The following is a 17964-nucleotide window of genomic DNA, read 5'->3' as shown; positions in this document are numbered from 1 at the left end:
TTGTCATTTGTTAGCTGTGTAACCTTGAATATGTTACATAACTTCTGTGCCTCAGTTTTTTACTATGTGGAATGGGGATCAAATACTAACGTGAATTGTTTTGTAGATTAAACGAATCAATGTATGTACTTGGCATGTTAAGTGCTCTGAAATACTGGGTTTTTTTTTTTTTTTTTTTTTTTCCTGAGAACGAGGGGTTTGGGGACTTGTAGAGAAGGCAAGGATCATGTCTTACTCTTTTATTTTTGGTCTCAATGACTGTGTAGAATGTGGGAATAACTCTTTCATTTATCCAGTGACTGAATAGATACGTTTTTGAATGAATGAGGCCAATCAAAACCGGAACATTCTCTTGGCGAAAGAGGTTGGACAGGAAATGTATAAAGGAATGTTTGATCTGTTCTGAATGTGAATGGTGGCATAGCCATGCTCTTGGGAGGCACCATAGCACAGTGCCTAAATATTAGCGCTCTGGAGCTGGACTCCCTTAGCTCAAATTCCGCATCTACCTTTTTCTACTTGTGTTAAATTGGGCAAGTTAATTAGACTTTCTTTGTTTCTTTACTTGTAACTTTATAGCGTTATCAAAAGGACATGATGTATATATGTAATGGGCACATGATAAATGCTGCTTAAATGTTATCTGTTGTTATTATTGAAATCACATTTAAAACTCCAGTCAGTATGGCACTGTATGTTTTTCCACACAAAGTAGAAATGGAGAAAACCTAGTTGAGTTGATTTGGGGTTAAAGAAAAAAGAAATGGAAGGTTTTGGTGACAGTGTTTGACCATACGGTAAAAAGGAAAGTGATGCCTAGAGGGAACTGATAGATTGGAAGATAAGGAGGAGTCAGGGTACCTGGGTCCTGGAGTCGTGGGAGAACAATGTTAGTGAAAACAATAGAGGGGATTGCGACCAAAATGGGGATCTAAACTTGACCCGCTTAGTTCTTTCATGCCTTATCTCTTTCTTGCTAAAAATGATATTTGAGTCCATTCTTCAGATGCATAGGATTTTGGTTGTAAGAGGTTAGTCATTTTAGCAAAAGTTCAGGGATTATTTAATTTATTTATTTTGAGACAGGGTCTCAATGTGTCACCCAGGCTGGAGTGCAGTAGTATGAACATGGCTCACTGCAGCCTCAATCTCCTGGGCTCAAGCGATCTTCCTACCTCAGTCTTCTCCAGAAGCTGGGACTATAAGCATGCACCACCATGACCAGCTCATTTTTTATTTTTTGTTGACAAAAAAGTAATTAGCTGGGTCTCACCATGTTGTCCAGGCTGGTCTTGAACTCCTGAGTTCAAGTGATCCTCCCATCTCCACCTCCCAAAGTGCTGGGATTACAGGCATGAGCCACCATGCTCAGCCTGTTCAGGGATTATTACTTGGCAGTAACCGTTGGCCCTATAAAAATTTATAAGACACAGATTCATAAGACATAGATTCTAGATTTGAGTCTGTTGTCTATCGGGGAGTGCAAGGTACAAAGGCAAATACTTAAAGAAATGTTAAATGAAATGACTAAGAAAGTATAGCCTATTATGACAAAGGCGTGGCATTCTAGGCTGGCTCAAAAGCATGAGCAGAGATGGGAAAGCCCAGTTTGCATGTGGGTAATAGTAGGAATTTTGTTAGAGCTAGAATGCAGGTGTGTCATGAGGGATGGTAGTGCAATTCATTCTGGAAATGGAGGCTTTGGCTAGGATGGGGCATCTTGAAGACCAAGGTAAGAATTAGATTTTATTTAGTAGACACTATCACCCTTGATGGTTTTAAGCTATGAAGAGATGTTATTTATTGTAGGAGTATATCAGTAAGTAATGTGGGATTGCATCTGTATGTATACGTCTGTATTTGTGAATAAGTAGTAATTTCCTTTATGTAGCTGTTACATCAATGGAATCCTGTATAATATATAAACATATGTTAAGGCAAAAACTGATCTGTTGGTATACTGGTAGGTAGAAATGTGAAATGAATTAGTTTCCCAATTTAAGAGAAAAATCTTGCCTCTGGGCTTAAAAGGAAAATAAAAATGTCAATCTAAAAATACTTTTGTACTTTAAAATATTTGTTTAAAAAGTCAACAGAATAGTCTCACTTTTTTCTCAAAAAACAGATTAAACATTTAGGTTTTCTGAGGAGAGGTTAGGTTAATTGAGGTCTAATTTACATACAATAAAATTCATCCTCTTTAAATGATCATTTGAAGAATCCTGAAACCAGCACCACAGCAGCCAAGTATAGAATGTTTCTGTCGCTTCAAATAAAATGTTTCTTCAGGCCCTCCTACTTCTGTTTCCTGACCACCACAAATCAGTTTTCTCTCACTAATATTTCACCTTTTCTAGAATGTCGTATAAGCCTAGCTCCTGAAGGTCAGGCGCCCCAGATATTGTTCATCTTTCTGTCTTCAATCTGTATTTCCTGTAAGTGGAAGTTAGACCTTAAGGGCTTATTAGGTGCTGGTTAGAAATCTTTAGCAAGAATATTGTATATGGTGCTGGGTATTGCATATTGCATTCCATCCAGAGGTGGTGAGGTTGTCTCTTTAATATGTTAAATCTGATTACTTGGGTAGGACGGTAACCACTAGATTTCACCTCTGTAAATGTATGCTTTTTCCATTTGCAAAGAGCAAGTAATCACAGGGTAAAAACTTGAGCACATTGTGAATATCTTTTACCTAATACTTTTAGCATTCTTTGATAATCCTCATCTGAGTCAATAATTTCATTAGGCATTTCAAAATGATGAATTAAAAAATAATTCTAGCTGGACACAGTGGCTCATGTCTGTAATCTCAGCACTTTGGGAGGCCAAGGCAAGTGGATTACATGAGGTGAGGAGTGAGACCAGCCTGGCCAAAATGGTGAAACCCCATCTCTCTACTAAAAATATAAAAATTAGCCAGGTGTGGTGGCACACACCTGTAATCCCAGCTACTTGGGAGGCCGAGGCAGGAGAATTGCTTGAGCCAAGGAGATGGAGGCTACAGTGAGCCGAGATTGTGCCACAGCACTCCAGCCTGGTCGACAGAGCGAGACTCTATCTCTAAATAAATAATAAATAAAATAATTCTGTTATTTCTTCTATATTTATTGGCTGGCACTCTTCTGCAAAGAGGAGTTTTCCTTCACCGACTGTCAGTGAAATGTAGTTCCTTTTAGTAAAGCAGCACAAATGCTTAATTCTCTTCCCTCATTAGCCAAATTGGTATAATTGTCCAGTGGCAGTGTGGCAGGTGCTATGGTTAGCCACTCAGATCCCCTCTTTCAGGCACATGTTCTCTTAGCTGTTGGGAATATTGGCAGCTAAAACTGATTGCAGCTGAGTCCCACTCCAGGCATTGCCCTGAGCCAAGAGTTGCCTCCCCCAAAGTCATGCCTCCTCTTCAGGGGCAGTTTACATCTAATATCTGTTCAGTGTAGGGATATAAATGCCTGATGCTTTTCTATAAGACAAGCCAACCTTGAAGTCTGTCCCAACATCAGAGAGCTCCCCCATGGGTCTGGCTGAGGCCGTCCTTTGATTGCATTGCAGATCAACTCCTTCCTCTGTTCAGTCTTAACATCTTTCACTGCCCCAGGGTTGTTGGTTCGGAGGGCACACCCCAATAAACTTCTGGTGTGCACATCTGCATTTCAGTCTGTTTCCTGGGAACCCTACTACCCAAAACTGTTGGTGCCAGGAGTGGTCTCAGAAAGTTGCCTTTAAAGTGAGGTTTTGAAGCTGGATTATTGTCTGCCTGGCTGGCAATGAGAATCTCATTCTGGTGCTAGATGGAGCGCTAATACTGATAATGCTTGGCAGGTACTGTAGCTATGCAACTGTTAAAACTTTCACTGGTGGTGAATTGGAATGCTGTTCCTGTGGAAGGGAATGCACTGGTGGGTACACTATTTTCGACTTTTGAGAAGTTTAGAGAATCATCAGATAGCCTTGGTAAATAACACTGATAGATTGGAAAAAGATGATGCAAGGTGGAAGGTAATTGAGGGAAGAATGTAAAAGGAAATTGATTTAGCAGCATGTAAAGGAACATGTATATAGTGAAAGGAAAAAAATCCAAGGATTAGACTCAAGACTTAATTTTAAGGATAGCAGAGTGCCAGGGTGGGTAGAATTCTCAGCTATGCTGGGGTCAGTGTTCTGGTTGGGATGGAATTCTGACCCTTAGGATGGGGCATCAAGGGCGCTTGAAAACCTTGAAACCCCAAATTCCTCTAACCCTCTGGGCCTGCGGAAGTGGCCTTCTTCTAGCTAGACGGTAGTTGCTTGAAGACTGTGCTGTCCCTCTTACCCCCAGCTCCTCCTCTCTCTCCTGCTGACTATCACCAAACCAACAACTAGGGTTCAGTCACAAGAACATCTAGTGCTGGATCTGCTAAGGGAAGAAGGGACTGTACATACACAAACACACACACAGAGACACAAACACGCAAACACACTTATGTTCCCAGACTGCACCGAGGCACTCCAAAACATCACCATGGACACACAAGAATACTGTGGGATATTTCAGAATTTTAAAGGAAGCACAGCAATGTCTGTCACAAACTACTAGCTTGAGGCAGTTCACAGTTTTGACATTAGCTCATGCTACATTAATGACGTCATATTTTTGCAGGGTTGGATTTTTAGTAGTTGCAGTACGGATCAACCACTGCGCAAAAGTCAGTGTGGAACAGGAAAGGAGGGTGGCGTGTTCAGCCTTATTCCAAGTTTGAGAAGTTGTTCTGTGTCTACCAGGCACATGTGAACTATTATCAAGTAATTTTATTTTATTTTATTTTTTTTTGAGACAAAGTTTCGCTCTGTCGCCCAGGCTGGAGTGCAGTGGCGCCATCTCTGCTAACTGAAACCTCCCTGGATTCAAGTGATTCTCCTGCCTCAACCTCCTGAGTAGCTGGGATTACTGGCGTGTGCCACCATGCCCTGCTAATTTTTGTATTTTTAGTAGCGACAGGTTTTCACTATATTGGTCATGCTGGTCTTGAACTCCTAACCTCGTGATCCGCTCACCTCAGCCTCCCAAAGTGCTGGGATTACAGGCGAGCGCCACTGTGCTCGGCCCAGTAATTGTAGTTTTTAAGAATGAAATACAAATATTTTTTCTTCCAATATATATGTGTTATTTTTTCAAATGTCTACTCATTTGTTAAGACATAAATTCCCATTATTTGGATCTAACTACTTAATAAACACTATTATTTGGTATTTCTTTTGGCCTATGAATTCATGGAAAAATTACTGATGATGGCTGTGCATGGGGCCCAGTAAAAGGCTTTTCATTCACCAGTGCTGATCTAGCAACTGCTGCTGCTGAATATCCAGCCTGACAGCAGCAGAGACCAACCATCCTTTAAGCAGGCCAGCCAGTCCTTATACTGTGGGAAGGACTGTGATTCATTCTGATTGGATTTGAAACATATTCTGGGTATGAATTTGTCTTTCCAGCAGTGTCTCACCAGCACTACTGTTTGAGGGCTTGTAGGATGTTTGATCCTCTAGCATAGGGGACTAAGAGACCCACTTTTATTTATTTTATTTTATTTATTTTTTGAGATGAAGTCTCGCTCTGTTACCCAGACTGAAGTCCAAAGGCATGATCTCAGCTCACTGCAACCTCTGCCTCCCGGGTTCAAGGAATTCTCCTGCCCCAGCCTCCTGAGTAGCTGGGATTACAGGCACGTGCCAACATGCCCGGCTAATTTTTGTGTTTTTAGTAGAAATGAGGCTTTACCGTGTTGGCCAGGCTGGTCTTGAACTCCTGACTTTGTGATCCAGCCACCTCGGCCTCCCAGAGTGCTGGGGTTATAGGCATGAGCCACCGCGCCCGGCTGGGACCCACTTTTAGAGCATAGGAGAATCATTTGTCTCATCTCGCACCACACCATCCAGAAACTGATGAGTTGATAATGAGCAGTAAAATAGTTTTTTGATGGCACAACTGATGATGTGATCCTGGAGCTTGGGTGTGATACCCTGCAAGGGTGAGGTGCCTATCTTCCAGTGTCCTTAGTAGGAAGAACACACGAAAGTAGGAGTGGCTCCGCTTAGCCTTACTCTGTGATCCACCTGGGCAGTTTGTGCTTCCCATCTCTGTAGCTCTGATCACTAGGAGTTAAAAGATCCTGTTTCTCAGAAGAGAAACATTTCCAATAGAGGGTCTAGAGGATCATATAATAATTCTGTTATACTTTAAGCTACAGCTGCCACTGGGATTTGGGGCTCCTTTTCTAAATAAAGAAGTACCATTTGGGCAGAGTTAATGTCCTGGTTCATGGGGAGGAGCTAGGGCTGTGTTCCACAATGGAGCATGGAGATTAGGCACACAGGTGATGTGTGGGTTTCTCTTGGTACTTCCTTGTTTAGTGTTTGTAGTAAATGGACATGAGAAAGGCCTGGTGCCTGAAGTCAGCCACCAGAAATACCGGCCAGCAGAAATACTAGCCAAAGATTAAAGGAATCTAGAATGGCTAGCAGAGAAGAGTTGTTGGTATCAATTTTACAATCTGTTGTGGCTGGGGCTATGGTTTGACCCACTTTCCTTCCTCTGGAAAGTTTCTCCAGGAAATGAGACACTCACCAGAATTCTGAAGGAACTTTTTCCATGCCTTATTTGAAGCAAGTGAATCCCAGTTGTATAACAGGCGAAATACAGTGTGTAGTGTGGAACCCAGAGCTCCTGCCCAGCACTTATGTGCTCAGTCCCCCACAAATGCTGGGAACATTGGTTGGCTACAGACTCTTGCCTAATTCCTCTATGAGGATTGCCTTTGGCTGAAGAGAGCTGCCTTTCCCTAGGTGATGGATCATTCTTGGGGGCAGCCTGCATGAACTGCTTGATCTGGTCATTTTATGGTTTTTAGTGCTGCTATAACTAGTTTAGTTTTTCCTAGTTTCAGTTGTTTGATATTAATATATAACAGTACAGTTGCTTTTATATATTAACCTTATATCTCTGATCTTGTTAAGCTCATTTATTAATTTTAATAGTTTTGTAAATTCCTTGGGGTGGTCTGTGTAAATATTGTTTTTCTTTCTTATCTCTAGGTTCGTTCCCTATCCCTCAGCCCCTACTTTTTCCAATTAGAAAAGCCTCATTCTTCCTTGTTTCTAATCTGGGAGAAAAACAACTCAAATTAATCTTACAGTTTTTTTTAATCATTAAGTATGATATTAGCTGTAGATGTTTCAATGGCAATTTGAAGACATTCCCTACTATTCCTACCTTGCTGATAGTTTTTATATTTTATGTTTTATATTATATTTTATTTTTTTTGAGACAGAGTTTTGCTCTGTCACCCAGGCTGGAGTGCAGTGGTGTGATCTTGGCTCACTTCAGCCTCTACGTCCCAGGTTTCAGCCATTCTCCTGCCTCAGGTTCCTGAGTAGCTGGGATTACAGGCACATGCCGACCATGCCCTGCTAAGTTTTGTATTTTTAGTAGAGTCGAGGTTTCACCATGTTGGCCAGTCTGGTCTTGAACTTCTGATCTCAGGTGATCCACCTCCCTTGGACTCCTAAAGTGCTGGGATTACAGGTGTGTGCCATCACACCTGGCCTGCTGATAGTTTTTAATCATAAATGTGTATTGAGTTTTGTCAAATGCTTTTTCTCTACCTGTTAAAATGATCATATACTAAGAGAACAAAAGGAAAATTGAATTATATTAATTAATTTTTGAATGTTAAATCAGCTTTGCATTCCTGGGATAAAACCATTGTATATGGAATGTATTGCTGAATTTGACTTGCTGATATTTTGCTAAGAATTTTCAGGTTCATTTCATGAGGGAAATTGATCTGTAATCTTTTTTATTTCTTTTTTCAATAATTCTGTCAGGTTTTAGAATTAGTTATCCTCGTCTCATAAAATGAGTTACATAGTAATCCTGCCCTACCCAATCCTACCCAGTTTTTAAAATGTTTAGAGAAGATTGTTGTTATTTCTTCTTGAATGTTTGTTAGAATTCACCAGTGGCACCATCTGGTCCTGGAATTTTATTTTGGGGAAGCTTTTGACAAATTCACTTTCTTTAGTAGATAGAGGGTTATTCAGATTTTCTGTTATTACTCATGCCAATTTTGGTAACTTGTATTTCTTTGGAGAAATTCATTCATTTAAGTTGTTGAAGTTTTTAGCATGCAGTTATCCATAGCATTCTTTTATTATTCTTTAAAGTCTATGGGATCTATGGTAATAACTCCCTCCTTTAAAAAAATTTTTTTTAAAGATCAGTTTTAAATTCATAGCAAAATTGAGAAGAAGGTACAGAGATTTTCCGTATATCCCTTTCTCCCACCCATGCATAACCTCATCTATATCAACATCCTCCAACAGAGTGGCACTTTTGTGGCCGTTGTTGAACCTCCGCTGACATACCGCAATCACCCTCATGTCCAGAGTTTACATTAGGTTATCCATTTTTTGAGTTCAGAAAAATGTATAATGACATGTATTTATCATTGTAGTATCAAACAGAATATTTTCACTGCCCTCAATATCATCTGTGCTCCACCTAATCTTGTTTCTTTGCCACTCAACTGCAAATAATCATTTACTGTCTCCATAGTGTTGCCTTTTCCAGAATGTCATATAGTTGAAATCATACAGTATGTGGCCTTTTCAGATTGGTTTCTTTGACTTAGTAATATGCATTTAGGTTCATTATTTTTTTTGTGTGTGTGGCTTGATAGCTCATTTCTTACCACTGAACAATCCATCATCTAGATGTACCACAATTTATTTATCTATTCACCTACCATTTGGCAACTTTGGAGGACAATTTGGTTGCTTCCAAGTTTTGCCAGTTATGAATAAAACTGCTGTAAACATCTGTGTGCAGGTTTTTGTGTGGACATAAATTTTGTTTCTGTTTTAGAAATTGACAAATTACATTGTATGTTTTTATAACATATAGCATGTTGTTTTGAAGTACACATATATTGGGGAACGGTTAAATTTAGTGGCCATATTTTCAACTCCTTTGGATTAACACCAAGAAGAGTAATGGCGGGATCATGTGCTAAAAGTATGTTTAGTTTGTGAAGGAAATCACCAGACTATCTTACAAAATGGCTGTATCATTTTTCATTTCCACCAGCAATAAATGACAGTTTCTGTTGCATTACATCCTCACCAACATTTGATGTCTGTGTTCTGGATTTCGGCTATTCTGATAGGTGTAGTAGAATCTCATTGTTGTTTTAATTTGCATTTCTCTGACAACATATGATGTGGAACATCTTTTCATATGCTTATTTGCCATCTATATATATTTTGATCTGTAAGCTGTTAAGGTGTTTGACCCATTTTTAATTGGGTTGTTTGTTCTCTTATTGTTAGAGTTTTGAGAGTTCTTGGTATTCTGTGGGGTATAACTGAGGAGATGGGAGAAAAAGAGAGAAAGTTCTTGGTATTTTGGATAACAGTCCTTTATCAGATGTGTCTTTTGCAAATATTTTCTTCCAGTCCGTGCCTTGTCTTTTTATCCTGTCAGCATTCTTTTGCAGAGCAGAAGATTTTAATTTTAATTTTCAGCTTATTAATTATTTCTTTAATAGATTATACCTTGGTGTTGTATCTAAAAAGTCATTGCCATACCCAAAGTCATCTAGGTTATCTCCTGTGTTATTTTCTAAGAGTTTTATAGTTTTGTGTTTTACATATAAAGTCCGTTTTCCATTTTGAGCTAATTTTTGTGAAGGGTGTAAAGTTTGTTTCCAGATTCATTTCTTTGCATGCCGTCCAAAGAATCAACTTTTGGCTTTGTTAATTTTCTCTATTTTTGATTTGTTTTCTATTTCATTGGCTTTTCAGTCATCATGGTAATTTATTTCTTTTTACTTTCTTTAAGTTTACTTTGCTGTTCTAATTTCTTAAGGTGGAATCTTAGGTTGTTGATTTTACATTTTTCTTCCAGTACATATATTCAAAGCTATGATATCTAGGTTGTGCTTTAGTTACATCCCACAAATTTTGATTGCTGTATATTTGTCATTTAGCTCAAATTATTTTCCAGTTTTCTTTGTGATTTTGTCTTTGACCTATGGATTGTTTAGAATTATTATAACTTTCAAATATAGTGTTTTCTAACATATTAATATATTGTTACTACTTTCTAATATGCACTTTGTATGATTTTGATCTTTAAATTTATTGAGATTTGTTTTATTGCCCAGGATATGTTCTGTCTTGGTGATTGTATTATACACACTTGAAAAGAATGTGTTTGGTCATCTTTGGACTTAAAGTTCTATAAATATCAGTTAAAGTTGGACGATAAGTGTTGTTTGGATGTTTATGTTTTTATATTTAAAGTTTCTCCTTGTAGGTAATTAGTATAAAATCTTGATCTTTTAAAAAAAGAAATCCACTGTCAATCTTTGCCTTTCAATTGGAGTGTTTAGATTATTAACACTTAATATGATTGTCGACATGTTTGCCATATCAATAGTGATAGTTCTGCTACTTTATTGTCTTCTGTTCCTCTCTTTTTGTTCCTCTCTTCCTCCTTTTCTGCTTTCTTTTGGATTATTTTTTAGTATTTCATTTTACTTGATCTATTGGTCTTTTCAGTGATATCTCTTTGTATTTTTTTTTTTAATGCCCTAGGGATTAAAGTATGTATACCTAACCTTTTACAGGCCACTTATGGTTGTTAGTGTACTAATTCACTTAAAACACTGAAACCTTGCAACCATACAGATTCTTTTATTCTCTCCCCCTCCCCTGACCCGACCTTTAGTGGTAACGCACGCTATACTTTGCAAACCTCACCAAACAATGTTACAGTTTTTGCTGTCAACAGTCATATGTGTTTTATAGAACTTAAAGGAAAAATGTAGTGTTTCGTACTCTGTTACTCTTTCTTCATTCCTGAAGATGCAGCATTTCCTTTCAGCTTAATGTTTACCTTAGCTTTTCTTGCAGGTCATTCTGCTGGGGATACATTCTGTTTGTGTTTCTTTGAGATATTTATTTTACTTTCTTTACTAAAGGATATTTTAGGTGAATGTAGAATTCTGAGTAGATTCTTGCTTCCTTGAGCACCTTAATGAGGCTGTTTCACTCTCTTTTCACTTCTTCGATTTCTGGCGAAAAATCTTTGTAATGTAAACCTTATTCCCCTCTACGTAGTGTGTCATTTTTCTCGAGCTGCTTTCAAGAATTTTTTCTTTGGTTTTGGTTTTCAGCAGTTTAATTTGATGTGTGTTTAGTCATTTTCTTTGAGTTTATCCTCTTTAGAGAGTACTGACCTTCTCGAATCTGTAAATTTTTGACTTTCACCAAGTTTAGGATGTTTTCTACCGTTGTGCCTTCTTACCTTTCAAGATTCTAGTGGCAATTATGATAAAACGTTTCAAATTGTCCCACAGACCTCAAACTGTTCAGTTCTCCACCTATCAATTTTTTTTTTCTCTTTGTTTTTCAGGTAAGGTTATTTTTATTGGTATATGTTCAGGTTCACAGACTCTTTTCTCTCATCTCCATTTTTTTACTGAGCCCAACCAGTGAACATTTTTTGACATTTAATTTTTTTTTTTTTAATAACTTCTCTTTCTCTGCTGAAAACCTCTTTCCATTGCATTCAGTTGTCCTTGTCTTTCCTTGATGGAGCTTATTTATAGTGGTTGCTTTCCAGCCATTGTTGGATAATTACATGTACCTTGTCTTAGGGTTGGCATCTTTTTAAGTTGTTCACATTTGTCTTGTGTTTTGCATTGTGAGAATTTTGGATTTTATCTTGGTTATGGTTAATGTTATATTTTGTAAGCTCTGGGGTTTATTATAATTCTCTGGAGAATGTTGTGTTTTTTGTTGTTTAGGGGATCCCTTTCTGTATCTTTCTCTTTTTCAGGACTTCCTGCATATTTTCTATCATATGAGTTTCTTTTCTCAATTCCTCTGGCCAAAAAGACAGAGTTTTAACTTGGAGTTTTCACTTCTGGGATGTGGCCCTGTAATGCGGTGATCACTTCCTGGCCTTTAGGCAAAGCTGTTAGTGAAAGGAGAAAAACAACCAAACTAGGAAATTTACTCTTTTGTGGATCACTTTTCCAAGTTTTGACTCCCCTCCAGAATTTGCTTTTATTTGTTTTTCAGAGTCCAGAAGTACTTTTTTGTCATTTTAAAAATTTTGCCCAAAGTGGTTGTAAACAGTGGGGAAGATAGGCTGTTTTTGGGTTTATACTAACGTACTGGAACCAGAACTTTCTTATCTGGCCTTTAAAAAAGATTTTCCTTTTCATCTTTAAGTTTTAGGAGTTTGACTGTATCGTACGTGTGTGTGTGTGTGTATGTGTGTGTGTGTGTGTGTGTGTGTCTCCATGTGTCCTGCTTGGTATTCATTGAGGTTCTTAAATCTGTGTGATGTTAATTTTTATTTAACTTGCAAATTTTGGTCTTTATTTCCTCAACTATTATTTCAGACCCAATTTCTTATTTCCTTCTAGGAATCCAGTTATATGGTATTGTTTGATATCATATGTGTCTGTGGATCATATATATGACATGTTTATTTGACCAGATAATAAATAATTTAGACTTTATAGGCTGTAGAGTCTCTGTTGCAACTATTCAGCTCTGTTCTTTAGTTTGAAAGCAACCACAGACAATATGTAAATGGATAAGCATGGCTGTGTTCCAATAAACTTTATTTACAAAGACAGGTAGGAAGCTATATTTGGCATGTAGACTGTAGTTTGCAGTCCCCTGAGTAGGTGATAATAGTTGCTGGAGCTACATCATGAATTCAGGGATAAAAGTCAAAGAAGTTCAGAACAGAAATCTTGGAAATAGCTAAAATGTAGGGGACTAGGTGGATGAGAACGAGGGGGTAGGAGATGTGACTAAAAAGATATGTTAGGACTAGGTTATTATTTTCCATGTATTGCTTTATTTGAAAATAGTATGGAACAATCTTAGTTTTTTTTTTATTTGTTTGTTTTGGGACAGTCTCGGTCTGTCACCAGGTTGGAGTGCAGTGGTGCGACCTCGGCTCCCTGCAACCTCTGCCTCCCAGGTTAAAGTGATTCGCCTGCCTCAGCCTCCCAAGTAGCTGGGACTACAGGTCTGTGCCACAATGCCCATCTAATTTTTGTATTTTTAGTAGAGACGGGGTTTCACCATGTTGGCCAGGTTGGTCTTGATCTCTTGACCTTGTGATCTGCCTGCCTTGGCCTCCCAAAGTGCTGGTGTTACAGGCGTGAGCCACTATGCCTGACCAATCATAGGCTTTCAAGCAATGTAATGGTAGAGTTAAACTTCCAATTTATAAAGATAATCTGTAGGAGCATTATAGAGGGTGAATGAAAAGGAGCAGATCCCCAAAGCAGGTCTACCTTTAAAAAGGCCATTGCAGTAGTTCTGTAAAATAAATGCTGAGAAAAGGCAATGGGAATATATGGAACAGGTGGATTTAATGATACATTTAGCAGGTGACTAGGTCTCAAGTACAAAGATAATAATGACTTTTTTTTTTTCCTTACCTCAGAAATAGGGTTTTCATTTTTCTAAGAATTGCACCAAGGTAAAGCAAAGCTCTAGTTGATGCAGGTGTGTTGTTTAGGTATTAGCAGTACTGCCCTCACTATGCACTCATTGGACAGTAGCGCAGCCGCAAGAAAAGGATGGTTTTCATCTAGATAGAAAGGGAGGAAGAGCTAGTTTCTCAAGAGTCCATTTTTTATTTTCTTCTCTCTGAATTTTCTTCTTTGGTTCTCTCATGCTTATGATTTCAGATATGCATTTGACTTCCTGGTCTGTGTTTTTTAGGTAAAACCTCTTTCCTTAAGCTCTAGCCTGTATTTTGAAAAGTCTACTGCTGGGATTCTCTCAGTCCTGCTCAGATACATTATATTCAGTATATTCAATCCTCATGAACTTACTATCACTAACAAACTGCCTCTTTTCCTGTAGGCCAGTGAAACTAAAGTCTGAGATGGGTTCTTGAGGTTGGCAATAAGAAATTATAATGAACCAACACCCACCCACTCCTCCTCCTTTTTCCAGGAGGCAGGGAGAAGTCACATTTCAGTGGAAAAGTGAGAATGGACATGGGAGTATTCAGAAATTGGTGCTTAAAGGCAAAGTCGGAAAGCATTAGCTTAAGGAAGGAGACAAATAATTAATTTATCTTTTGGATTAGATACCTGTAGCAGATTTTCGTAGTTTCCTAGCCACATCTCTTTGGCATCCATTCGCATACTGTCTTCTGCAAACATCTATGACTATCTGCCTGAAAAGAAACATGCTTGACCTGTGTGTAGGGCAACCCACACACACCAGACAGTTAATGCCTTCAGAAAAACTTTCCACCAGTGGTGGATGGGGAGTTGGTAGTTAAATACTTTTGTCTCACCTGCCTTTAGGATAACTGAGCCACGTTTTCTGCTGTCTACCAGAGTTCTCCACTGGATCAAGCTCTAGTTGCCCATCAGGGCAACTGGCTTCATAATATGTCCTTTCTTGACTTCCTTCTCTTCCCTGTTTCACTTTTTGATTTTCCCTACTTATGTTTTTCCTGGGATCACCTCTCAAAATAACTGCTGCACTTCAAGTCTTGAATTGAAGTCTACTTCTGGGGAAACCCAAACCAATGTAGACATTTGAATTGGGAATAATAATAAAAATGTGTTTAGTATTTACTAAATACCAGACATAATTCTAAGTATGTCATCATCCAATGGGAGAGGTACTGTTTTTACCCTGTTGTATAAATAAGAGAACTGAGGCACAGAGAGGTTAAAGTAACTTTGCCAAGATCACAGTGCTAGTAAATGACAGAGCCTGCATTTGGACCCAAGTCATTTGGCTCTAAATTCTGTACTCTTAGTCTAGTTTGATTTTTTTTCAAATATGCTCTTCCCTATTTCCTGCAGCCATTTTAGAGAGAGTCTTTTCTTTAAATTTGATAAACATATTCTTGTTACAATCTTTCTAAGGATCCCACCATCTGAAGTCTCTTTGGGTGTCTTTCTGTTGCCTAGTTCTTCTTTTCTCACTCAGGGTGCCTTGTATCTCTGTGTGCCTGGTTATTTGCTCACTCTCCTATCTCTTGTGGTTCTCTGAGGCCTGGGATGAATAGATTGTCATTCTCCCCTCACTCATGTTACCCTCCAAATTGCCCTACCCTCTTTTTTTTTTTTTTTCCTTAAGCTGCTCTGCCCATTGCCAAGGTAGCTTTATTTATAGCCCTCCCACTATGTGAAGACTTCCAAATAAGATAAAGAAACTGAAGCTACTTATGAGAAATTTATTTGCATTTCTCCCCTAAATCAAGTCGAATTGTTAAAATCTCTTTCTTATTACGAATTAACAGTCTAGGTTAAGTAAATAAAAGGTTTCTACTTAGTAATGAGATAACTATTCCTCCCTAATTCATTCATTGATGCTTGAACACGATGGGAGTATCATTACATTAATTACACAGGAGAATAAGTCGGGCTTCTATAGAAAAGCTTCAGTTTACATAAGATGCTTCATAGATTGATTTTAAAAAATTGGTCTTGTGTCCAGTGACCTTGATAATTCACTTGTTAATTCTTTATTTGTGGATTATTTTGTATTTTCTATAAATGTAATTATGTACAAATAAAAAATACTTTACTTTTAATTTTTAACCATTGTGACTTTTATTTCATTTGCATCACTTACTAACCTCAAATATAGTGTTAATAGAAGTAGTGATAGTATAAATCCTTGCACTTTCTCCCCATACTTAGTGGAAATATTTAATTTTTCAACATTCAGTATATTTGCCTACACTGTTTAAAGTAGGGTTTTTCTTGGTATATAATCTTCATTAGATTAAGTAAAATCTGTTCCTCCTTCACCAAGGAGTTTTATCACTAATGGTTGTTGAGTTTTAAAAATGTTTTCTCTGTTTCTATTGAAGCGGATCATATGTTTTGTTCTGTTATTGAATTATGTTGATTGTATATTTATCCTTTCTATATGTTGTTAGACATAGAAACTATTTTTAGGTAAATTGCTTTTTTGTTTTTAATAAAAGAGGCAATTCACATACCACAAATTCACCCTTTTAAAGTATACAACTTAATAGTTTTCAGTATTATACAACTAGAACATTTTTGTCACTCCATTAATCCCAGAGGTATTAGCAATCACTTTCTTTTCTCCTTTCTGTCAGTTTCTGGCAACTACTACTTCCTGTTTTTGTGAATTTGCCTAACTAGACATTACAACTAAATGGAATTATACAATTTGTTACCTTCTGTTGCCATTGTTTCTTTCACTTAGCATGTTTTCAAGGTTCGTCCATGTTGTAGCATGAGTGTACTTCATTCTTTTTTCATGGGTAAACAATGTTCTCTTATTTGGAAGTAACACACTTTATATATTCATTAGTTGGTGAGCGTTTGGGTTGTTTCTACTTTTTGGCTGTGTAGTATTTTGCTTCCGTGTTCATAGGCAATACTGGTCTGAAATTTTTGTATTTTGAAATTTTTTTTCAAATTTTGATATCAGAGTTATGCCTGTCTTATAAAATGAGTTGGGAAATGTTTCTGCTTTTTGTATTATCTGAAACAGTTAGTCTGAGATTGATAATATTGGAAAGAACCTACCAGTGAATTTTTAAAGTATTTGGAAGTATTCACCAGCAAAGCCATCTGAACCTAGAATTTTCTTTGTGGATAGGTTTTGATTAGGGATCTCCTTTTTTTTTTTTTAAATATATAGCAGACTATTCATATATTACATTTTTTCCCTTATTCAATGTTGATAAGTTATATTTTTTCAAGGAATTTATCCATTTTATTTGTCAAATTTATGGGCATCATTTGTAGTGATGTCACCTTTCTTATTTCTCATATTGATAATTTGTGCTTTTACTTTTTTCTGACAATTTTTCCTCTAGGTTTATTATATTTATTTCATTTTATTTAAAAATATTTGTTATATGTTTAATTCACAAATAATTGTACATATTCATGGTGTATAGTATGATATTTTGATACGTGTTTACAAAGTGTAATAATCAAATCAGGACAATTAGCATATTTGTCACCTCAAACATTTACCATTTTATCATTTCTTTGTGTTGAGAACATTCAAAATCCTGTCTTCCAGCTGTTTGAAGTTGTATAATATATTGTTGTTTATGATAGTCACCCTGTGGTGCTATATAACACAAGAACTTACTCCTACTTTGTAGCTCTGATTTATTAGCCAACCTCTGGCTACTTTCTAATTCTTCTATACTTTTATGAGATCAACTTTTTTAGCTTCCGTGTGTGAGTAAAAACATGCCATATTCGTCTTTCTTTGCCTGGCTTATTTAACTTAAAGATAATGTCCTCTAAGCTCATCCATGTGGCTGCATATGACAGAATTTTACTCTTTTTTTAAATCACTAAATAGTATTTCATTGTGTATATATGTCACATTTTCTTTATCCATTCATCTGCTCATGGAAACTTAAGTTGATTTCATATCTTGGCTATTGTCAATAGTGCAGCAGTGAACATGGGAGTGCAGATATCTTTTCAGCATATGGATTTTTTTCCTTTGGCTATATACCCAGTAGTGAAATTGCTGCATCATATCATAGTTCTGTTTTTAGTTTTTTCAGGAACCTCCCTTCTATTTTCCATAATGGTTGTACTAAGTTATGTTCCCATCAACAGTGTATGAGTTCCACTTTCTCCACATCTTCGATAGCATTTTTTTTTTGTCTTTTTGTTACGTATACTAATCTTTTAAGAGAACCAAGTTTTGGCTCCCTGATAATCTCTATTGAATGTCCGCTTTCCATTTCATTGGTATCTACCCTTATTTTTGTTACCCTTCTACATATTTTGCATTTAATTTGCAGTTTTCTTTCTAGCATCTTGAGTTGTAAGTCTAGATAATTTACTTTCCGAGTTTTGTTTTTTCAATGTATGCATTTATGTTTATGCAAAAAGCTGTGCATTTTGTTGAAGT

General features: G+C 37.2%; 1 protein-coding gene and 1 non-coding gene across 18 annotated transcripts in view; one reads left to right on the top strand and one right to left on the bottom strand.

The window, feature by feature from the left end:
- MYCBP2 (MYC binding protein 2) overlaps nucleotides 1-17964 on the top strand; it is a 274498-nt gene that overhangs the window by 3741 nt on the left and 252793 nt on the right. The gene's annotated exons all lie outside the window — the stretch shown is intronic.
- On the bottom strand, nucleotides 13526-13651 carry LOC116551435. The gene has a single exon (XR_004268932.1). It is a non-coding gene; the product is annotated as a U4atac minor spliceosomal RNA (small nuclear RNA).

This window comes from Sapajus apella, unplaced genomic scaffold (genome assembly GCF_009761245.1).
Source record: "Sapajus apella isolate SASKATOON/1434 unplaced genomic scaffold, GSC_monkey_1.0 scaffold9, whole genome shotgun sequence".
Taxonomy (NCBI): domain Eukaryota; kingdom Metazoa; phylum Chordata; class Mammalia; order Primates; family Cebidae; genus Sapajus; species Sapajus apella.
This window is presented reverse-complemented; position numbering and strand designations above follow the sequence as displayed.